General features: G+C 40.2%; 1 protein-coding gene across 1 annotated transcript in view; it reads left to right on the top strand.

The window, feature by feature from the left end:
- Window positions 1–5040: 5040 nt before the first annotated feature.
- ADCY7 (adenylate cyclase 7) overlaps window positions 5041–24340 on the top strand; it is a 58563-nt gene continuing 39263 nt past the window's right edge. Inside the window, exons 1-2 of the mRNA XM_079315802.1 lie at window positions 5041–5155; window positions 22962–23109. The gene's annotated coding sequence lies outside the window, so the exon portion shown is untranslated. The remainder of the gene's footprint in view (window positions 5156–22961; window positions 23110–24340) is intronic.

The following is a 24340-nucleotide window of genomic DNA, read 5'->3' as shown; positions in this document are numbered from 1 at the left end:
TCCTTTGTATTCTCTCTTTTAAAATGTGATCTAAATAAACTAATCTTCAAGCAGTAAGCTACTTCCATAAGCTCAGTGAGATAATATGAAAGGCTACATCCTCAGGTAATAGAAATAATTTTTACTTCCCTGGTTTCACTATAATAGGGCTACATTGATTTAATCAGATGAAGTTTGTCCACACACTTATAAAATTGATTTATAACAGAGTTGTGTGGGTTTTGTTTTGTTGGTTTTTTGTTTTGTTTTGTTTTGTTTTTCAGTAAATCCTTGTTTCCTAGTAGATTTTTTTAGAACTTTGTGTTCTACAATTGTATTCCAATTTACATAAGAGCATTTTCTCCTAATAATACACATGGTCCATTTGTTCCTTACTGATTTTTTCAAAGTATTCTTCTTTTTTTTCCAGTATAGAAGTTATACTAATGCAGAGATACTGAAAGTGCAAATTGAAAACAGTTAGCTAAATAGTTTCATCATTTACTGTGAACATAAAACGATTTGTTCTTTTCTGTGTTCTTTCAATCAATAACATTTTCCATTTTGTGACAAACTCCACCTGAAGCGTTAGGGCACCTAATAGAGAAATGGCCTTTTTTTCATTTATTTTCCTTTCTTGTGTAACTTACCAATTAATAAAAAGAGTTGCTCCTCAACAAAGACCATCTAACAGTTTTCTAGGAAGCCAAAGACCAGATCATTTGTCATTGTTGAGAGTAATTAAATTTCTAGAAGAAAATGTTCCATTTTATAAGAGGTCAACCTAAGTATATAGAAAGATTTAAAACCCAGGCTGATCTATAGCCCTTGGTCCAATACAAATCACACCTGCAAGTACAGGTAAAAAGGTTTAAACAATTAACCAGGCACTGATTTTTCAAGGAATAATGCATTTTCTTGTTCTGGAAATAGAATCTTAAGCATGAACAGGAGAGGAGGTGCAGGTGGTGTTTTGGTTGTTAATCTAAGAACTCAAACAAAACTTCCTAGCCCAGGTTCTGGAGCTGCAAGAGGTGGGACTTGTATTTCTAACTCCTACAGTTCCTCTAGGAAACTGCATAAGCTCCTCAGCCACACTTATGCACTCTTGGTACCTTCCCTAATTATCATTCCCCAGTGCTGTGAGCTTGAAGTTCTCTTTGGAGAAATTTTTGTTGTCTCACTAACTTTAATGAAGTCTGGAATGCAAGAAAGCATGATTGTCTTTCCAAGTCAGCTGAGAGTATTTGACAACTTCAAAACAAATAACAAATTGGATAAGATACCTGAATAGCTTTTCATGTCCCCAAAGAAACATGTATGGCATCTATTGCTCTGTTTACAGAAAGCAGCAAATTATTCCTCAGAGTTTGTTCAACTGAGCCCAGAGCCAAAAATGCAAACCACGTAACAGCAGTGAAACTCTGCCTCCTCCTTGGCCAGGCTGATGCAGTGAGATGCTCCTGCATTTAGCAGCATCAACCTGATGGTCTTCAGCAATTGATTCTAATATTGTCCTGTAAATGAGGGTGACAGCAATGCAGCAGCTCAAAATAATGTCTTACCACGTACTTCCTAAGCACGTCGTGCCTAGCACGTTGGGATTGTTCTATTATTAGATATCTTTACAGGAAATAGCAAATAATTTATTCAAGTTGTTTGTCTCATTCTCTAAATTGATCAGTGGCCAAAGAGAGTGGAGTGTGTGCAGATGCACACTGGTAAATAGATGCTAAATCTCATCCAAAGCAAACAAACAAACAATATTCTAATAAATACTTCTCACTGTAGAGTTCATTAAAAACAACATTTTATTTCTGTCTTTCTGAATCAGAATCACGAAACTAGTGATGAAAAGCAGAAATTGTGGTTGTCTTGGTCACTGTTTCTGGGTATTTGAGGAAATACAAAAAGGCAGCATGTGGTGTTGTAGGATGTCAAAGGAATATTTTAAAGGAGTGAATATATTAAAAGTCTACCTGATAATTTTAAAAGTACAATTTAACATATTGTGATACTTTATATAATGTCTAACCCACAAAAGAGTCTGGTCTATATTAATTTTCAGATTTTTCCTAAAGGTCTAAAAGAATATTTTCTGAAGTTACAAATATATTTCTGATTTGCTTTTGTCACATATTTATTTGGTCAGCGGCCACTCTATGAGTCCTAAATGACTCATTTATGGGAGCCACTTAAAATCTGAGCGTTGAAACATTTTGCAAATAAAATTATTTAGAACCAAATGCTCTCATCCCATTTACTATATGTACTATACTTATGTATAGTACAAACACACACAAACTGAAGGCAGGTTCAACCCACGGTGACTTACTAAGAGAAAAATGTAAACTCCTCACATGACAATTATTCTTGAAGTTTACTATGTTTTTCTATCTCTGCTCCTTTTAAAAAGAATGATCTCTCTCTGTCTCATAATGATTCATGGTCCTGGGTACTGTGGCAATTTACACTGAAGCACACATCTGAATTGTACAAAACAGATTCCTGTAATACTCTATAACTCACTTTGCAACTACATTTTTTTTACACACCCTATCTACAAATAACTTACACAGAAAACTACAGATTTATTTTATTAGATTTTTGTCAGCAAATGTGTTGCATTTTAACAAAATCTTGAAAATTATTTGATATAGTTATCCAGTTCAGTCCTGAGAAAGATTAGATTTGTGTGTTTAATACTCTGACTTATACATGCAATATGTACATATCATTGTAGAGCTGTTGGATATTTTTCTAAGCAAGAGTTTGAAAATAATAATGGTTGCTTGTGAAGAAAACTTTCAGAGTTTCCAAGTATCTGATATTTGCGGCTACCACATATGCATAGGAAATTTATTTTGGATTAATTGACAGGGGCAAAAAGATAAGCCACTAAAAGCCCAGGTGAGGTGCTGTCACTTTCCTCCCCCAGGACAGAGCCTTGTGCTTGGGTGGTGACATTGAGCAGGCTCCCAGCAGTGCCAGGTGCTCTCCAGTAAGGGGTGGTAGCATCTCCTTGTGAGAGCCAGCCCTGGCTCTGCTTGGGCTGCTGGCGCTGACAGAAACCTCAGCAGCAGAAAAAATAATGGGGGAAGTCTGTTTGTAACATATGCAGGAGGCAGTGGACTGGATTTTAATTTTCATATATTTTTCTTTTTCCTTTTTTCATTTTCTTTTCCATTAAAAATTTTTTTTCCCCTAAAAATGTGTTACAGCAATTGCTGATGGTTGAAAAGGAATCTGCACAACAGTGTATATAAAGCACTTGGAATGCTTTGGAGCTGCTGCCATTGAAAAACCCCTACAATGTCAGTCATGTTGAATCATGCAGGAATTTCAGATCTTACTCTGGGATAGCAAATACTTTCTGTGGGTATACAGAAATGATGTTAAGCAATCTGTGTACTCGGAAGGTCCACAAAATTTTGATGAAGTGATAAATTGAGTCCATCTGTTCTGAAACGACTCCATTTATGATCTCAGCAGAACAATGTATTTTCCATTTCCTGCAGTTTTTAAAAATCTTGTTATTTAATCCAACTTCCAGTGAAGACAATCCTTTATAACAATCATTTTACTGGAAGATCTTTCTGCTCTACCCTAAGAAATGAACAGCCTGTGCACTGCTTCCATCTGAATGCTCCTATAATTCCGAGTGCTTTTGGACACTCTGTCCAAAAAACCAGGAACAGAAGGCCAAGATTAGGTACCTTGCCCAAGACTGCCCATAGAAGTGCAGAAGTGTTGCAGGGCAGGGTTCAGAGGAGCAGAGTCCAGCTCACCTGCTGCACAGTCCTGTGCCTCAGGTACGTAACCACTTCTGCAGCTGTATTCCTTATCTATTGCCCCACATTGCTGAAACTGGATTTAAATTCCTTTCCAAAATTCAGCCTGAAATCATCCTAATGGCTGGGCAGTCTCAAACAACACAGCCTTTTATATTTTCCTGGCTGTGTTGGAACAGGAGCTCGGAGAGTCACAGAAAGCTGTCGAGCTGGTGATGTGTGCTGAGCTGCTGCTCCCTCTGAGAGTCAATTGAAGCACATCACTCGGGCCTACAGAGAGGGGAGAGCACCAGCTGGCTTGCAAACACAAATACAAATTGTATTTAGTTACTAAGGTGTTATTGCAGTAATGCTACGTCCATGGGTGACTAATGTGGCTGTAGCTGCAGGTAGCCAGGCACACACCTGCCCGCCATGGGCTGTGTGTGGTTGCCAGTGACTAACAGCTCACCAGATAAGCTTAATCCAAAAATCCATGGAAATCAGCATTTCTCTCTGCTGCCTCCAGTGAGCTTTGCACTGTACTTGACGTGTGGTAGAGCCAGGCTCTGTCTGAATTAGTGGCCATATGCTGTAGGCTTGATGCTCAGAGGAACCACTCCCAGCCCAGTGAGACTCCCGGGGAGCAGCCAAGGAACCCCAGCCCACGGGGCAATGGCAGCCTGGTGCTGTGGGGCAATGGGACCCTGGCCTCTGGGGCAATGGCAGCCCGGTGCCGTGGGGCTATGGGACCCTGGCCTCTGGGGCAATGGCAGCCCCGTGCTGTGGGGCAATGGGACCCTGGCCTCTGGGGCAATGGCAGCCTGGTGCCGTGGGGCAATGGCAGCCCGGTGCCGTGGGGCAATGGAAACCCGGCCCGTGGGGCAATGGCAGCCCGGTGCCGTGGGGCAATGGAAACCCGGCCCGTGGGGCAATGGCAGCCCCGTGCTGTGAGGGGGCTGCAGCCACGGTCGGCTCCCTCAGGTGCAGCCTGCTCAGTTCCCTTGACCCCGGGTGACCAGGTTGGGAGCTCTGCCAGAAGCACCACAGCAATAGCCAGATGTAAAAAATCTGTCTGTAAACTTTTGTATATTTCAGAGCCCCGGGCAGAAATTTGTTTCCACCGCTGTAAGCGTGATCGCTGCTGGGGGGACACACGGAGCCCTCAGACCCGGGGTGGGGCAGAGCTGAGGGGGAGCCCCTCACGATGGGGGAGCCCCTCGGGCCGCGTTCCCCATGCAGGAGCAGGAGTAGAGGCAGGAGGGGCGATGGCGCCGCGGTCCCGCCCTCGCCACGCCGGGGAGGCTCCGCGGGCCCCAGAGACACCGCGGGCGGCAGGAGGAGGAGCAGAGCTGGGTCCCAGCCCCAGCCCCGAGCCGCTGCCGCTGCCGCTCCGCCGGCCGCAGGTGAGACCGCCACGGGAGGGGCGATGCCCCCGGAGGGGGAGGGCTCGGGGGTCGCTGCGCGCACCGCGACAGGAGAGTGGAAGGCGCGATAGGTTTCCCGTGTAACGCTTATTTACTACTTCATATGACACCGGTTGATACACTTGGGAACAGCGAACGAATGTTGGGCCCCGTAAACGTTTTCTCCCAAGTTTATTTTGCTCAGAAAAGGCGGATTTGGTAAAGCTGCGAGTCCTGAGTATTGGCACATGAATGGAGAAGTTGGGGGGTGTCTTTTGTGCTCACAAGCCAAAAGCTGACTCTTTTTTAGTAGAGGGTATTTCAGATCCTTTTGGATTGCACTTTTTTAACATAATAGGGCTTTAAACTGCTGAAGGAGTTACTTAAATACCAGTGGGAGCTTGGAATATCGGCACAGGTTTGGTCTGTGTCTTTTTGCAGAAGTTTGGTTTGTATGTTGATTTACTGCTGAGTAGGTAAATTATTTCTAATCTCCATGGGATATGACATTTTTTAACGAGTGTTAATAAAGGGGTTAAAACACTTTAAAACATAGCAGAGAGCAGGATGACTATTGCTGGGATCCAATGTTTGGCAGGTGAAGGATATCCTGGGACAGGGGCATGTCATCACCAGACCCAGGACTGTACTCAGCGCTGTTAAGCCTGAGACTTCTGTCATAAGCAGTAAGGATGTGGTCAGCACAAGTGCTGAGAACTGGGCAGAGACACTTTGAAACCCTTTTTGGACACGCAAAGTAAATATGCAGTGCAATGTTTGAATTTGGTTCAGCATAGAACTGTTTTTCTCCCGTCAGATGTGTTATATTTTATTTGTATTTCTGAGAGCCTGACACGCTTGGTTGTGGCCCAAGACCATGCTAAGTGCTGTGCAAATACAAGGTGGGGAAAATCCACACAAATGTACCTAAAAACTTTGGATTTGAGTCTGAAGTGGCTGAGATTTATTACAGGAAATAAAGCATCTGGGCACTGCAATATGAAAATTTCTTCATAGTGGGAAATAGGCTGTAAGTGTATCTGCATTAGTGACCTTACTGCTCTCTACTGAGATTCATGATGGAGGGGTTCGGGGAGTGGTGTTTTTTGTTTGTTCGTTTCTTTGTTTGTTTTTTAATAGAAAAGAAGGACCTGGGAACTTCTAAATGAAACTTGCCTCAAAAAAAAAAAAAAAAAAAAAAAAAAAAAAAAAAGAAAATAAAAGAGATGAACTTGTTTACTTTATGTCTTTATGTCTAAAAAGGAAAATTACTATAAAGAAAATCTGTAGCTATTATACATTTTGAAGACTAATAAGAATAATTTCCAGTACTATTTTTAAACATTCAGGATTCCAGGAGAGCAAGAGAAAAATTCTAGGAGGGTTTAATGCTTATGTCTAGGTCAAAAGTAAATAAATTTTGTGTTTCTTTAGGTATCCTGATCTTCAAATGCTTAGGTCCTGATCTGGAAGGATTTTTATGATTCCCTGTAGGTAGAAAAAGAATGCGTTGAGGTGTATGGTACAACTTGTGATACCGTGCACTCATAGTATGTTTGTTTTTCTAGTGGATTAAATATTTCTGAAAAAATTACAGTGGGTGACATTAAAAACAGTATTTACCAAAGTCACCACACCTTGACAGTTTCCCCCCATCCAGAAGTGTGGAACAGAAACTGAGGGGTAAGTGGAACATGTCTCTGAAAACAGCGAGCCAATACAGATTTCTAGTGACCATTACAGAGTATCAGTTTTGCTTCCAGAAGCCATTAGTGACAGCAATTAGGGTCATTGGAGGTTCTTGTAAAGAAGCCATTAAACTTCTTAATTTTTTCTTAATGAAGCTAATGTCAGCACAATTAAGAGTAAACAATGGAGAGATTTCATTCCCTAATGTATGTGGGTATTTCTGCCCTCACGGCTTGTGCTAAGTGAAAGAGCAGGTGCTGGTTGAGAGCTAATTAGTTTAAGGTGTAAGGGATGATGATCCCTGTTTTCTGTTAAGGTGGATGTTTGTGTAATTGCCAGTTGCTCTTAGATTAAAAAAAAAAATAGAAACAAGACAGTATTCCCCATGAAATTACAATAAAATATCTAAACTTAAATCTTAGGTTATTCGTATGTTACACTTTTGCCTTGAGTTTGAAGTTACAGAATTTATCAAAATTACTTTAACTCATTATGAAGTCTATAAAATATAGGGTGAAATACTTCACCTAATTATTGTTCCCTCGGCCTTGTAGTGTGTGTTGAAGCTACATTTTATCTTTCTGAAAAAGGATCCAGACTGCCTGAATTTGATTCAGATTAATAGACTGCACTCAGCATCTGCAAAGCTTCTGTTGCAATGCCGCATTGCAAGTGTCATTTTGGAATTTTCTGTATAGAAATACCTGCTGTTCCGTGTGAATCGAGGAGTGTTTCATTGTCCTCGGGAGTCAGGCTGGGGCTGAGGTGTGTGGGAGCAGCTGGGCAGGAATGGGATGTGCTGTGGGTGCCACGGGCGCTGTCAGAGAGTTCCAGACCTTCCTTAAACCAACACGGCTTTTCGGGTGAAAGCCGGGACCTGCTTCAGCCAAAGATCTCTCCCCTTGCCCAATAAAACCCGGTCGATATTAGTTGTGAAGAGAAGTCTCTAAAGCGCCATTTGGGAAGCTAACCAGTTCTTTCAAAGGCATACCGCAAAAGAGGGAGATAATCTATTAAATTAGCACCTGAAGTTTCAAGATGATTATTTGCTAAACTGACAGGATGTTACAGTGTGAAATAGTTTGTAAGCACTGTGCAGTTAAATCATCTTGTTTTACAATAAGGAAGTGCAACTTCTTCCTCAGGCCATTTCAGCTGACCTTGGAAGAGTCTGTCTTGTGTTTGCAAAAATAATGAGTTTTATGTCTTTCATTTTGAGAGTAGTAAAGACATAGATCTTAGATTTTTTTTTTTTAATACTCTTACAAAACCAGAACATTTTCATCTGGAAAAAAATCTGTCTTAAAAAATTGGGATTTTTACAACACTCTTATCTCATAATAAAAATTATCATTGTTATCTCCAGAGACTTGGAAATCACTTTAAATAACTGTTGTTGTTTCACCTCTAACACCATCCTGTCTTCCCGAGGCTTCTCAAATAGGATCCAGGCTCTGTCTTGTGGTGCTGAGCAGCAGCAGGCAGGGGGACAGCCATACATTGGATCTTTCCTTTGGAAGTGTTTTTCCTTGCTTAATAATAACATAGGATAGCACAGATACGCTGTAATGATATTTCCTGCACACCACGTGTAGGCTGTCTGCTGCTGAACGTTACCTCTTCAATTAATGAAATGACAGTGTGAAAATGTAAAAAGTGGAATGATTTTGTCTAGGTTACTCAAAGATAAACAGCCGAATTTAAGTAGAACCTGGGGCTGCTATTCCTTTTCTAACCAAAGCATTGCTTTACCCCAGTACCTTGGAATTATGATGTGTGTCAAAACGTGCCCTTCAAACTGCTTTGTTTTGTGTAGTCTCTTTTCAATAGCACTTTTATAAAAAATAAGCAAACCGTCTCCTCTCTAGCAGCCAAGCTGCTGTGGAAACCAAGCCAAGGCTTCAGGTCTATTGGTGCTTTAAAGAAGAAACAAAATTAAAGCTGGCTCTCCTGTGACAGCAGGGCTTTATATCTTTTACCCTAAGAGCTTCCTTCACAGCTAATGGCCAAAACGTTCCTCTCTTAACAGCAGTTCTGTAATCCTCTTTTCAGCATTAAAAATAGCTTCTGGTGTGTAATTAGAGAGAAGGAACCAACAGAGTGCACTTAACTTCTGTCTCAGGGCACAAAACTAAATAAGCAGTTATTCTAGTTAAAAACAGAAATGACAAAGATTACCAAGGCTGCAAGTGGTGTAAGAGAAAGAGGATAAGTTTCTTTGAGCAGAGCTGCCTGTTTCTGGCAGCTCTCCCTCGAGTGCTGCATGTGTGCTGTTCACTGCAGGGTCTGTGTTTGCTCTGCTCAGGTTGCTGCTGGGGCCTTCTGGACAAGTGAAGGAGGTGATTTTCAGCCTCATTCTCCAGTGTCCTGCATCACTTCAGGATAGTGATAACCACCTGTTCTGTGGGGTGCAGAGACAGCTACTGCATTTGACAATCCAAGTTGTCATTCAGCCCACAACAAAAGCAAGCTATTTTTTTGACATGTTCAGCAATAATAGCAGTAGATTTTTTTTTTAAATAGTGCTGCCTTGCAAATGGCCACAAGTGTAGTCTCAAAATCAATACAAAAATGCTTTAAACTGCTTTGATAAAGTCAAGCAGGTCTTGAGACTGCGTGCTTTATTTTAAGGAATGAGATAGCACAGAAAGTGTTTTATAGGTAGACAAATGTAGAAATAGTTGACCTGTGACTTTATAATTTTGGGTTTGGATTGTTATTTTTCACTCCATGAGTTTTTGTTATGACTAATAGTCATAAGTTAACATTTCAATGAGTAGAATAAAATACTGCAGTAGGATGCTCTTCATTTATAATACACCCTGGATTTTAATCAATATTTACTTATTTAATGTCCAGTCTGGGGCATTTTCTGCTTTATTTATATAAAAAATACACTCATTGTGGGGGTTCTTTGAAAGAACTAGTTGATCTAACCATCTAGCAGTGACTAATTCTTACTTGAATACTGTTTTCCATCCAAGTAACCAAAATGGTGAGGGAAGAAGCGTTCCAGCAGGATGACAGAGCACGTGGAAGGGCTGGGCAAGGAGTGCAGCTGGGAAGGAGCTCATAAAGGTGGATTGGGACAGACTGAGCTCACTGAGGTTTATTCAAGCTCAGCTGAAATTAATGGAAATAGATGATAAAACTCTGATCACTTAAATGCCAGATATTCTTAGCATCTGGCTGATGTCAACCTGAGCCCATCTGCTGCGGTATTTCAGGCAGGACCTGCTTGCTCAAACAAGCTCAGACTTAGTCAGGCTGTGGGGAAAAACCCAGACTGGGTCAAGTTGAGAGAGGATGGACTTTGTACTGGAGCTTTTCTGTGTGCCTTTCTCTTATTCCCTGTTACTGCTAGCGAGTGCATGTGGGAATAAATTAAAAAAAAATAAATCACAGTATCAGAAGAGAATTTTGGTTTCAATTTTCTCATTTGAAAGGAAGTTGGGGTACCGCTACCAGAACTTTCTCTCCCCTAACTCTCAGCCTGACCTTCTGCTCCTCCTTTGCTGGAAGTTTCAGTCATGAAGATGACAGGTATTTCAATGCCAAGGAAACAAACATTTATATATTTGTCAGATGCATGTTTGTTGGAATTAACTAACCTAACAGAAAATGTGTTAAACATATGTAGGCTTTGCTACATTTTAATCAGGAATTCAGTTTTGAGGTTAAAATTTATCTTCTTCCAGATTTTACATAGCTACTAGTCATTTTGTATTCTTGTGAGCAGATTGAGTTTTGAGGGTTTTGGGCCTGTTATGTTTCTCTATTATGATGTATCCACCTTGTTCATGAATTTAAGGACTTTTCTTTTTTCCCCAGAGAGGTCTTGTGTATATACAGGAGGGCACAGCCTCTTTTGGGACCATCCTGGGAACTTTAAATCCCTTTCTGCTACTTGTTATGTAATAATGACTAATGATATTTAGGTAAAAAAGGTGGTTTTTTCCTAGAAATATATGACTTAGGATATGAGCACAGAAGCAAGTGCACTGAGGGCTGTGATTTTTATGGTGCAGCTAAGCTCAAGGAGCAGCTGTCATTAAAAGCCAGCAGCTCTGTTCACTTCCTGCCCCTGTGCTTCCACCCCACCCTGAAGTCAGCACTGGTGCTCATCTGACCTGCTGCAGACATGATTCATGAAGCTAAATGGACAAAACACAGGTTTTTTCATAGGATAAGCATTTTTTAAGTATGATTTTTTTTTCCCCTCTGTAGGAACAGAACAACCAGGCTAGAGGAAGTGGTCAGAATGTATTATTGAATTTCTAGAGAGGCAGGGACAATTCCCTCCTCATCAGTGGTGACTGTACTGTAAAATTTGGTTCCTGGTTATCCAAGTAGTGAGTTATACTTCTGAAACATACTGGAAAAGTGACCCCTGTTTTGGTTGCAGGTTTTGCCAGTTGAATTGTTATCCCAATTTCAGTATTTAAGAGTGAGCTCTGTTCTACTTGTACAGCAGGAAATGAACGTAAAAATATTTCACTGTGGTACTTTTTAAAAATCGTCATTTTTTTTGTCAAGTTCCTGAGAAGCATCCTGTTTTGAATTTAATAGTTTTCACTTTTTATTTTTAGATTGCTAATTGTAACAATTACAAGCCCCCCCACTCCCTACCCCCCTGAGGATGCTGCACTTTTAAAGTAAGGCAGAAGATGCTTTGCAGCACTACGGCAACAGTTGAGTTGATATTATATTGTGGTTTTCTTGAGACTTTGCAGTGTTGTTACACATTAGGTAATAGCACAAAATTCACATAGGAAGGTACTCAAAGCTAGGAGTTGCTCTGAAAAAGTGAGAACTTGATTTGGTAACAGTATGAACACCATGTTTAGCTTTCAAAGAAATAGGGAAAACCCAGTGTAGTTACTTGGTAAAAACAGTTTGACACAATTTTGTGTCACACAGTTTGACACAACAGTGCTACAAAAGGCAAAATTCCACACAGGCTGTTTTATTTTCCTCAGTGAGCTGATGTGTTGATTGCTTGCATGTTCAGAGCTCACCTGTGGAGTTGTAGAACATGATTCAGTGACACAGGTTGTCAGTCTTAGCAGAGCTGCATGTGGGTGTTAATTGCTTCTGGTCAGGTGCAGACCAATTATTTAATAATCTTATTAGAGAAAAGAGATTAAATTGCCATTCATGAATAGTATATTGGGAGTATAAAGGAGGAAGTTTTGCTTTTCAAAATTCTGGACGTATTTAAGCAAGAAATAAGAGTTGCTCTTTTATTAATTCTGTATTCCATAACCATTTGTCAAGCATGTTTACACAGGGAATTTGGATCTAGTTGTAGCTAAACTGGTTTATCGGAGTAGCATTTAAACACTTGTTTTACATGTTGAATTAATTTCTGTCCTACTTTTACACAGGCAGTTGTATGTGGAAATAGATTCTCCTGTATTTGTTTTAAACTGCATTGTTCATGGTTAGGCTTTTTGTGGAGTTCTCTGCTGCCAATAAAAATGTGTATATGTAAAGACACATAAACATCTCTTGGTATAAATGAAGAAAACTAACTAAAGCATCAGTTCTGAAGGCCACAGAATCCAAAATATTGTTCTTGTTTCTTTTTATCTTTCTGAATGGCAGCTTCATCATATTCTGTTTGTCAGTTTCCCAGGCATCATTCTTTGGGATTGTGCATTTACACAGCCAATTTTTAAGAAGCAGTGGCCAAAAAAACTCCTGAATTTACTACTTGTTGGTAGGTCTGAGGAGTATTGGTTGTAGAAAGTACGGGAACTCTGGGAATTGGAAAGCCATGAATCAATTATTGGATTTTTTGCATTCTATAAAAAAGTTTTCATTAGAAACTGGAGGGTTTTCAAGAGGCAAAAAAAGTGAGGTCAGGGGAAGGAGGATTTCTTTAACTGTGCACTGCCCTCTCAGAATTGGGATGGGTTTCAGGCACAGGAGACCTTATTATGATGTGTCATTATTGCATAATGATAGTACAGTGGGCTTGGGAAAAACTAGCCCTGATCCAGAGTCAGGCTTGGATTAGTGCCATCAATGTGAGGGGACTCTGGAGATACCAGAAGGGAGAAGGCAGCCTATGTCTTCTAGATACCTGGTGTATTTTAAAAGCAATTCAGAAGCAGCTGCCTAACACATTGGTTAATCAGGTTGTCCAGAAATACTTTTTGATTGCTATAACCTGAACTGTGCTGTCAGAGCTGTGGGCTGGCCATGGGCAGGGGAAGTGTGCCAGTTCTGAGACAGGAACAACTCTACTGCTCTTTCCAGCCTTGTGGTTGAATTTAATAAGTTTTGTATTCAGGTTAGTGATGGTATCACCTGATTTGTGCCTTCTTTGCAAGACACCAGCCAGCTGTATTTTTGTCCATCCTACATGCAAGTGCTTTAAGCACCTCAGGGTTCTGGGTGCTGCCTCTCTGCACCCACTCACTGAGCTTGGATCTTGAGAACAGATGCCCTGGACATTTAAACATCAGTTCTGACTGTCTTTTTGAAGTAAACAAACTTTTCTGGAGTCCCATGAGCTAGAAATACCTAACTCTTGGAGACATGAGGTAGCTGACAGTCACAGAGAAATAGAGCTAGTAGTGGGGGAATTTTTTTAAAGTTTTCTAGGTGATGCTAGTCAGTGCAAAACAAACTATACAGCATGCTGTTCCCTGAATCTTTCTTCTTTGAAGTGTTCTTTAGGATTTGGTCCGTTCTTCCCAGGGTTCCCATATCTCTGTTCCTGTACTTGACACCCCCAGCACAGGCTTTTCTTTGCTCTGTGAGAAGGATCCAAGCAGCCTTTGATTCCTGTTGCCTGTGCTGCTGTGTGACCCTCTGGCCAGTCACAGACCCTTGGGTGGTCTGTTGCATGGTTACCATACAATTTGAGTTCAGACCTGAAAAACTGGTTTTTAAATGCACCAAGCACCTGTTCTGCTAGGGAACAGCCAGGTGATTGTGGATGAGATTTGTTGGTGTCTTATTCAGCAGAGGAGGCTGAATGCTGCTCCTGCCTGGGTGCAGTGCCATCCAGCCAGCCCTTCCCGTGTCCCCTTGTCACATCAAGAGCTGTTATGTTTAAAGAGCTTTAGTAATGTCCAGGGCTGCTTATGATAGCAGAGCTTCCTTACCTCCCCAGCAGTCCACACAGGCTGCACAAATATCTTCTAACATAAATATATATTCTTACGCTTGGGGAGCAACATGGTAATTATGGCCACACAAGTTTTTAGACAATAAACTAAGAGGGTGGCTGCACAAAATGTTGTTGGGAGCAAGTTAAAATACCTTAGTTATGACCTGTGTATGCTCTTATCCAACACAAGGTAAATGTGAGACAAATTATTCTGCTTCTTTTTTTTACAGGAGGCTGTCTGTTTGTACATTGGCAGTTACCATGGGAAATTTTATGTGCTATTAATCCTCATGTTTTAATTGATCTGCTGATAATTTGTTTGCGTAACTAGGTAGATAGTTTTCTTTGCCATGGTAGCCTTTAAAAAAATCTTTAAAATATGGATAATTTGATAATTTGGACAGACCATTTGTAGCATGCAAACCATATTGTGTGCCTTTTTATTTGAAGTAAAACCTGAGTCAGAATGATCTCAAGATGTCTTTTTCTCTAGTTCTGACCTGCTTGGGATGATTGCTTGTATTCCTATAAACTATTCATTAATTGTTAATTCCTTTCTATGTTGCTATATAGCTAACAGCATGGAACATAGGCAACAGTGAGCTTTATTCACCTGCCCTTTCTCTTTTTTAAAAAGCCTATTTTTAATAACATGATAGTAACCTGAGGGGTTACTGTACCTTCCTTGCAGTATTAGTAAACAAACTTTTGGTTATGAATTGTTTACAAACACAAAAAAGCCTTTCAGAAGTGTATGCTGCCTTCTCACTTCTCCTATGAATTTTTATTATCTTTTGGCCCAAGTTTTTCTCTGCAGTCAAATGCTACAAGCTTTGTTTAAAACACAATTTTGTGATTTAGGGTCCACTAAAAATGTCTGCTAACATTAATATTCTGATGAAACGCTAATGCTGTGTCAGTGGGCTTAAACATTCTTATATCTTCCTTCCTGTCTTAATGGAGAAGTCAGCAAACTTTTAAACACTTTCTTAGGACCTTTCTTACATGTTTTGCAATAATTTCAAGCATACTAGTTGAAGAAATATATGGGGAAGATTATATGCTCTGTTTCTGGACTGTGCCATAGGGTTTTGTATTGGTGCAGTTACCTTGGGTTTGTACTGTAGCTTGTTTGTGCAACAGACTAATTTCTGGCCAGAAATAGATTTACTACTTGTTCAAAGTCAGAATCCTGACACAAATATCTGCCTTTATTGATGAGCTTCCTGGCTGTTCTTTTGTTTGACTTCTGCCAGAGTGAGAATCTGTCTTTTCTTCTTTGGGATTTCTTGACCCGCTGCCTGAGTTTCTTGATGCGTCATTCACTGAATCATCTCTGTTCCTCAGACTGACCTCCTCTTGATCCTTTCTGTAGGGTCATAAAACCGGGTCAAACTGGGAGAATCACTCTAGGGCTCAGAGGAGGAGCCAGTGCTGCTCCCTGGCTGCATGGGGGGAGCCCCACTCGTGTCTGGTCTGTGGCTGCTCTGGGGAGGTCACTCACCACGGTCCTGTCAGCATCCCCTGGGAAACACAGTTTTGTGCTAATGTCCAGATTCATCTCAGCCAAAGGAGGAAACGTTAAAGGAAATTGATTAAATCTAACACCACATAGAAAAGCTGATGTATTACTTATTGCATTTGCTGTCATGAGTATATTTTTCTGCAAAATTTTAAGTTTTGTTTATTGTGGTTGATTCAAGTCCTTGCTTTCTGTTCACAGTACAGATTTATTTCCAGCCATGATGTTGATAAAGTGGACATCTAGTATTCATAATACATGTAAAATCCCTCTTATATGTAGGTTGTTTGATATGCAGCTTTGATTTTACTTCATTTTACTTCTTTTCTTTGTCATACTGTTTAGGAAATCAGCATTTCATAAGTCAGCGGTTTGGGTGGAGAGTTCAGTGAATGTTGTTTTCCATGGTCATCATATTTAGACACTAGTTGGTGACTAAATAAGAAAGCTTGTCTTAATGCTTTCTTAGTTTGTGCTTGACGTCTGCAGCTGACAGTGTACAATATGTTTCCCAATGGGACACTTTTTTCTTTTACCCCACTGATTTTCTTTGAACGTCACTTGAACTTTTGCACATTTCTTGCAGATCTGCTGTCTCCCCCACACACCTTTTTTGAGCCACTCCTACATCTGGGAGCTTGTGTGAAAGACATAGAGAGCCTTTTTCTATACTTGCCACTAAACACTTTCAGTGTCTTTTTGTAAAAATGCTGTGGAACAGTTGGAGTGTTTTGAGACCTAAGTTTTGACTGCTTATAGTTAATTTCAACTTTTTTCATCATCTGGGGTTTCTTTGTGCTTATGTATGCTTATAGGTATATTTAGCAAATAGACAGTGATGAAATTATTGGTATAGACCAATGTGTATGTGCCTGAACACAGTAATTGCTAACAGTCATTTTAAGGAGTGGATTTAAAAAGAAATACCTACCAGACATTTTCACTTACATTTTATTCCTTCCCTTCCTCATTCTAGGTCTGTAGGCTTAGGCTTAGCATGGTGATAAAGCAATAGAAGTTTGGGTTTAAACCAGTATTTATGATTTAAATGGATGTTACAGCATTTTTATGTCTGTGTGTAAAACATAGAGTACCTAGAAATGTAGATTTGCCTGTTTTATGCACAGGTAAGGTCACCAAAGGATTGCATATGGCTTATGATTTTCCTTACCCTGAAACACTTGGATGTCAGTTCCTGGATGAAGTGGGCTGAGTCAGTGATAAATATGAATATGGTGTTTGTCATATTGTGCATTATATTGTATTTCAGTGGTTTCTGCTTTATTTGTTGAAATTGATTGAAAACCAACAAAAATGAATGAAGTGTTAGTGTGTGGGGTTTGAATTTGTTAATATTTGCAGATTGTGTTACATCAGAAACACTCTACAAATGTAAATGTTTGGCTTGTTCTTTCTCACTGTGAACTCATATGTCTTTTGAAGTTGGTAATCAAATGCAAAAAATACTTGGTTTGGAGATTAGCTTCTGAAAGGTATGCAAGATAAAAAACATATTAGAAACTTCAAATTGGTCACAAATGATTCATATTTTTTCAGTTTGTGTGCATAACTCCCATCTGAAAGAGTGAGCTAAACTTTTCAAATAGTTATTTTTGTCTGTAAAGTCTCTTAATTTTTCCTCCCCTATTTCCTGCTCTTACAGATCCTTTTGGTGTATATCTTGCCATGCAAAAATTGTAAGTTGGAAGGGAAGAGCATCTTTTTTTTTTTCTCCATGTGAAATGGATTTTTAGGTAGCAAATTTGAAGTGTGTTTACTGGTGGAAGCATAAACCCGGCAGTCAGAAGATGTGAGTGGTGCTCACAGGGTGATTCTAGCAAGTCTGATTTATTTCTGGCTTTTTCATTCTGTGAAATGTTGATAGAAATAAGAGTACATAAGGTCTTACTCATCCTGGGAGCTGCCAGACAGAAGTGGAAAGTGTTCTGGACATTAACAATAATTTGGCTGCTGGAAGTTGCCCAAAGTACTGGCAGTGTGTTCTTGCTCTTACTGAAAAATAAAGTAGCAGTTCTTTCTTTCATAAGCGTATTTGTGTTTGGATCCTGCTCAGCAGCCTGTTGTGAAAGTCATCACTTCTAATAGCACAGTGCCCCAGGGACCTCCACAGGGCATTGACGGGCTCAGAACTGACTCAGAGCCAAAATCACTGACACTGCTCATCTAGAAAAATGATGCAATTACAGCTCTCCTCCCCGCTCTGGGAAAGCATCTTGGATCTCCTCATTCAGTTTTCAAAGGTGGGGTGGGCCAATCCGACTGAGTGAGTGCTTGCATGTATTTATCAGTTCTTTTTCTTTACAGCCTTGAATATTTTCTGCAGGTCATATATTGTGCATAATTGAACTGTTAATGGCTTTTGTCATATGTTAAAATAGAGAATTTCAGACCTCCCTGACTACTTTCTTGGTGCTAAAGACATTGAGAGGTCTGTTTTCCCCTGAGAAGCTGGTCTCTTCTGTTCCTGGCTCTTGCCTAGCATATCTCTGGGCTGTTCCTCCTCTTGGGGCACGTGTGGGAGCACAGTTCCTCCCTATGACGGATGCAGTAGCGTTTTTAGGTTAAGATCATGTTCCTGCTGTCACCTCATTGTTCTGCCTCTGCTCTGCAGCTGTGCTGGCTGAGCTGCCCTCAGAGCTGCTGCACACCATCACTGATCCTGTCTGCCTCTTGGGCAAAGAGAAACAAAACCTAGGAATGACAAGTGGTTATTTCTGAGTTGATCTGTAGTCCTAGAAACAGTGACTGAAAGAATGGTGTGGCAATAAGATAGGAATAAGTGGTGGGGAGGAAAAGGGAAGAGGAGGAGAAACTTGTTGAGCAAAAATTACTGTAGATGCCCCTGTTGTGGAGCCAGAGCCAGGATCTGTGGGTTTATTTCTCTAAAAGGAAGAGCAAAACTTCCTGTTTCTGTTCATTAAACTGACCTAACTCTGCGTGTAGGGAGGATGGTGATTTGTAAGTTTGCACTGGCTGCTGAAGATGTTTGCGATTGAGCACATCCCAGACACCTCCCGTTCCGCACGTGGGCCCTCCCCGGCTGCAGGTTTGCTGCTCAGGCAGGTGCAGAGCTGTACCTCAGCAATAAGGAAGTGATGGCAGTGTGTCAGCTTCCACTGCACCTCAGAAACACTGCTGCTGCTTCAGCCATGTGAAAGGAATGAAAGGAACCCCATGATTTCATTGTCACGCCGTTGCTCAGAGATGCTGATTCCATTTGCTACTGAAAAACTGGCGTTAAAAGATCTCCCCCCTCATTTTGTAAGTGAATTTACAGCACTGATTGCTGTGTTGTTTTTGTAACCACCATGTCTGTCAGTGGAAGCTGAAGCACGGGCATTCTGCTATCCTTAACATCATGTATTCTTATCTAATTATATATTTATTTTTGAAAATATAATGCTATTACACAATAACTTAATTATTATTTTATGGGATATTTAAAGCCCAGCATTATGCTTCCTGCCACAGCTGAACAGACATTCTCCTCCAGGAATTACATGTTTCTGGAAGTATGAGAATAAAATCCAGCAGAAGATTTAAGTGCCAACAAAGATGTTTACTGTAATGAATTGTTATAGTCCAAAATTATGTGTCTAATAAGCTTGGGACTACTGTATTCCTAAAATGTCTTATGAGTATTCACTTCTTTTGTTGGCACCTTTTGTGGGTGGATATTTGTATTAGGTCAGTTCCTTTAGGAGAAAGGAAAGGGGGCACCACACACTTGGAATCTGTCAGCAAAAAATCCATAGGAGGTACAAAAGAAATTGATTTGAGTTCTTCCTTTCAACACATTAGTTGTCCTTCTCATACAGAGGCTAAGGGCTTCAGAAGGGTTTGAGAATTTGTATGTTCACAAGATGGAAATACGGGATTACAAGGGAGAAAAATAGCTCTGGAATTTCTTGTGAGTTAACTACAGGATGTGGTCATTGAAATAATATTCTTGGGCTTTTGGGAATAGTTGACTCTCAAGCCTGCTCTTAAACTGTGCTGAGCAACTAAGTGAGAGTTAGAAGGAATCAGAATTTTGAACAGCTGACACTAATTAAATGGGTGATTTGTGCTTCTACAGGAGCTCCCTGATCAGCCAGGGAAGAGTTGACCAGTGAACTCAGTTTGGTTGCTCTTCCCAGATCTGCTCCTGAGGTGCTTCATAGCATGGGTTTACACTTTCCTTGGGTGTAAGCCTTGCTTACAAACCTTGCAAGAAAGCCTTGCTGGCTTTCTCCTTGGGGCTCTGTACAGAGTGTGAGGTCTTTGAATCATGGTTATCTTTAAGCAGCTACCAGCAGGTAGGGTCTTCAGGCTATGGGTTATGTCCATTAGTAGTTTGTATTTTGTTAAAGCATAGTATTCATGAAAATTTGTTGTTTCCTTTCTCAACATCTGAAGATAAACTCAGGATGGATAAGTTGTATAGTTCAATTGCATTTTCATTGAAGGATATTGCTTTTTCGGCTTGGAATGGTTACTTCTTAGATTGTAATTTCTCATTTTTTATCACTTTTTTTGTGTTTTATTTTTTTAAAAAATCTCATTATGCCATTTGATCTAACGGTAAATAGTTGATGTTGCATCATTAGTTTGGTACATTTTCTGTCTTGTTTGGTTGAATTAAGTCTAAAATTAATCAAGGACTGTACTTGTTGCATACACAACCGTTGTGTACTTCCCTATACTCTAATACTCCAAACTTAAAGGAAACATCTGGAGAATAATAAGGGTATTACTAAGTAACAAAGTTATTACCTTTTTTTTAATACTTCCAAGTTTTGGTTTGGTTTTTTTTTCACTTTTGACCAGTTTTAGCTTGATAAGGTTCAGATAGTTTAAAAAATGAAAAACCACCAAAACACGATAAAGCAAATCTGTGCTGCAGGTGCAGCATTGATCCAGCAGCTCAATACCACACAAATAACAATTTGGTAGGTGTGAAAAGCTACTGCTGCTGTAGCAGCAAGGTGCAGGGCTCATAATGTAACTGGTTAAATGTTCTTCAGTCAAAATGAAAGCGCCCCACAAGCTGTTGCTAGGGAAATAGGCGCCTGTGGTTAGTGTTGAATGCAGAGAGGCTTGTCTGTCTTGCAGATCAAAAATTGGCTCCAAGTACTTCGTGTATCACTTTACTGCCGGAAACTTGCTGCTTATCAGCAGGCTGGTCTCTGTGCCTCTGAGGAACTTCAGTTACAAATACAGAGAGAACCTTTTTGTTTTTTAACTCTCTTCCCTTTACTTTTTGATGTGAAGTACTTCTGTGCATTATCTTTGTTTATAATCCCCATGTAGGACAGGAATATACTGTCCCCAGGACACTTTTAGGGAGCAGCACCTTCATCCCTCTGTAACTAAAGGAAATCTTACATATGACAATTTATCAAGGACTCTGAACAAAATTATGTTTTTAGGCATAGCTTTAAAAAAATATAAAAAAACCTACAAGTCAGTGAAACTTTGTTACCTTGGTGTAGTCATTACATTAATTCTCTACATTGCATTGTAATTCTTTAATTACAATGGTTACAAGTATCAATTGCTACAACTAAGCACCTTCATAAACATGAGATGATTTTTAAAAACTGCCACAGTTTATTTTTCTAAAAGGCATGATGGTATTTCTGGGATGCTTTAACTATTCAACATCCTCTTCGTGTGCTGCTCTCCACATGACACAGGTTCATTTTGAAGGAACATGAGCCATCTCTTGTGATTATATCTTGTGATTATCTTAATACTGGGTACATAACACAGTGAAAGTAAAGCAGCAGCTTATTTAGACATTCCAAATTGAACATGTAGCAGGTTTAACAAAGTCTTATTTTTATCTGCTTTTACGCATGCACAGACACAGCAGATTCATATCTGGCTTTTCAGATGAACTCTCTGAGATATCTTGTGGCTTTTCCTCTCATCTCTCTCCAAGGCTGCCAAAAGCCTTTCTCAGGGTTTCGACCTTTTTTCATAAGAGTCTTTTCCAGCTTTCACCCAACTTTTATGAGTGCTGATGCATGTAGGGCTTGGCTAGGTATTGCTAACTTGTGGACAAAATCTAATGAAAACTGCCACAGCTGTCCCAGGACTTAGATATGAACTGGACATTTAACCCCCTGTGACAGATTGGAGTGTCTATTTTGAGTGGTGGCTCAAGTAGTTTGTGTATTTTAGAAAAAAATTAACAGAAAATGGCAATAAATTTACTTTAAATTTCTTGTTGTCGTAAAATACTTTGCATCCACTCTGATTTTGTGCCAGATTATTTGGCAGTTTACCTTGCCTTCTGCTTTCCAAAATGGGTCCCTGGTGACAGAGTTTTGGGGTGAGCAGCAAAGTAGATGCTGATACTGTCTCTTCCTAGGACAGCTGTTTAACTTGCATCAGGTTCCTCATTGTCATCTTAATTCAGATTTCCTGCTCTGGGCCTCAGTTTGGGTCATTGTTTCAGCATTCCTGTAACCATTTATTCCTCTTCTTGGCTCATGCCCCTGGTGAGTGTGCACTGCATTCTGACAAGGAGCAGTGAGGAGCCAGGGCTCCTGCCAGTGCCTGGTACTGTGCTGAGGTGTGGAACTTCTTTGGCATCTTTTCACATCTGAAGAGCTGTTCCCAGAATGCATGGGAAGAGGATAAAGCAGGAGGAGAGTGAGACAAAGCCAGGAGCTGTTATGTGTGATATGAATTCCCCTACTAGATAGCTGGTACACTGGGTTCATGGATGATACCTAACCATATCTTGTCATCATCTGCCTAACTGGAGACACAATTTTCTGTTCACAATATCCTGGGAATGTACACTTCTGCCCTTTTGTACTCCAACACAAGCAAACTTAGTGTCAGAATCTCTTAATTACCATGCTAGCAGTAGATAAGTCTTTATCCAGAGTTACAAGTTCCAGGGAAGGAGTACTTTGTTGGTGTGCTTTTGGTTTTTTTCCCCAGTTGTTTTCCTGCTGTATTGTCATATTTGTCTATCTTCAGTATTCTAAGTTGTTTCAAATTATGTATTTTTTAATTCAAGTTACTCTTCTTGGGGTGGGTTTTTTTTTAATTGCTGATATTTGGTCTTATTTGTAACAAAACTTACTGAAAAGGTTGGGCTTTCATTATCTATTATGCTGTGAAAGTTAGCAAAACGTTCTTACCCTGTATCTTACCCCTGCTGTCATGCAGGCCTTGCTTGAAAGGTGTTGGGATCAGTTATCATAATGACAATGCCTCTTATCAGTCTTGAACCTTCTTCTCAGACATTTCCATCTATGATTGTTTCAATCAGGTCATATTCATGCTGCAGCATGTCAAAGTTCAATTAAATACTTTTTTCTTTTACTGATTGTATGAGTAGAGGTTCATAAAATGTATGATGGAGATTGAGTAGAACTATGAGGAGAAGAAATAAAGCATTGTTAATCCCAGAGTGGTCCTTGGAGTAAAGATTCCCTGTCTTTTTGCAGATTCCTGTGTGTGGTATTTCAAAATATTTAGTGTCAAGGATTTAACCTGAGTGGATTGTACTCACTCTCCTGCAGGAATTTCAAAATGACTGAACAGAGTGGAGTGGAGAAATGCAGATTTTGCCAATGAATCCTATGGCCTATAATGGTAAGCAAACGAAAAGCATGTGTGTCTTATCAGTGGTCCCAGTAAATAAAAGCCTGGAGTAGTGTGCTGTGCACAGCTCAGCACTGCAGTCCAGGTAAGAAATGCTCTCTGTGCTGCTGTGGTGGGTGCACACCCAGCCCTGGGGGCTGGCTGGGTGCTGGGCAGTGTGTGCCTCAGTTTGGAAGGCTCTTCTGTAAACCTCATGCAGCTGTGAGGCAGGAACTGCAGGCTGTTTTATGAAGTGACTTTTGCTACATCCTGAAGATTTGCTGTGTCTTATGGTATTATTTCAGGTTTGGAATTAACTAGTTCTGCTTTAATACTTGTTAACTGGCTTTAGTATCAACAAATCCAGAGGACAGAGCTGCTTCAGGAGAATTTAAAAGTGCCTGCTTTGTTTTAGCTGTGCCAGTTGAGATATCCACGTTACCCCCGGAGAGTCAGTGCTTTGTATGGTGCAAGTTTCCAGTGGCCTGTTGGCACTGGGAACAGTTTGACAGGGCTGGCTGTCAAACAAAGCTTTGGAAATGGTAAGATGAAAAATAAGATGAAACAAGAAGAGTGATAGTGATTAGATCTGTGTTCAGACGTTTTAGTATCTCAGTAGACAATCAAACCTTAGTCTGGAAACAAAATTCCATGAGACATGTTAGTTGTCACTGGAAAGCTCTCACTGCTTCTGCATGCTTCCCTCTTTGTGATGCCAAGCACCTTACCTAGGTCCTTGTGAATGGTTGCCTCCTGTGGCCCTTTGTGTGGATCTGTGAAAATATGTATACAATTCCTAACAAGTTTTAGGGTGTTGCTATCAAGTGAGACTGAAAATAGAAGATTTCTGAGGTTCTCAATCCTTTATCAATGATAAAGAAGTCAGAATGACTCCACAAAACCTGGTATTACATTTTGGAGAACTTCTAAAAAAGAATTGTGGCTGTTTGACAGCTTTGTATCGTGAGGTAGGGTATGATTTAGAAACAGTCTTCCATCAGAAATGTCTGTCTCTTTGGTGGTGCTTTTAATATTTACCCTCCAAGGGAGGAAACTTCCTTATTGCAAGTGCTAGTTTTAGTTTTTTTGGCTGTGAAGTACGGATGTGGTGGTGTAACAAATGTTGCATGCTTAGTTTGGGGAACGTTAAAATTCCCCTGTAATGAATAGTGTAGAGAAATAAGGTTTTTAAAGCAGGTAATTGATTAGTCTTGAAGTACTAGTCTTTAAATAAAGGGGGATT

Source organism: Erithacus rubecula, assembly GCF_903797595.1.
Source record: "Erithacus rubecula genome assembly, chromosome: 12".
NCBI lineage: Eukaryota > Metazoa > Chordata > Aves > Passeriformes > Muscicapidae > Erithacus > Erithacus rubecula.
The sequence above is the reverse complement of the archived record's forward strand: the minus strand, read 5'-3'. Positions and strand labels throughout refer to the sequence as shown.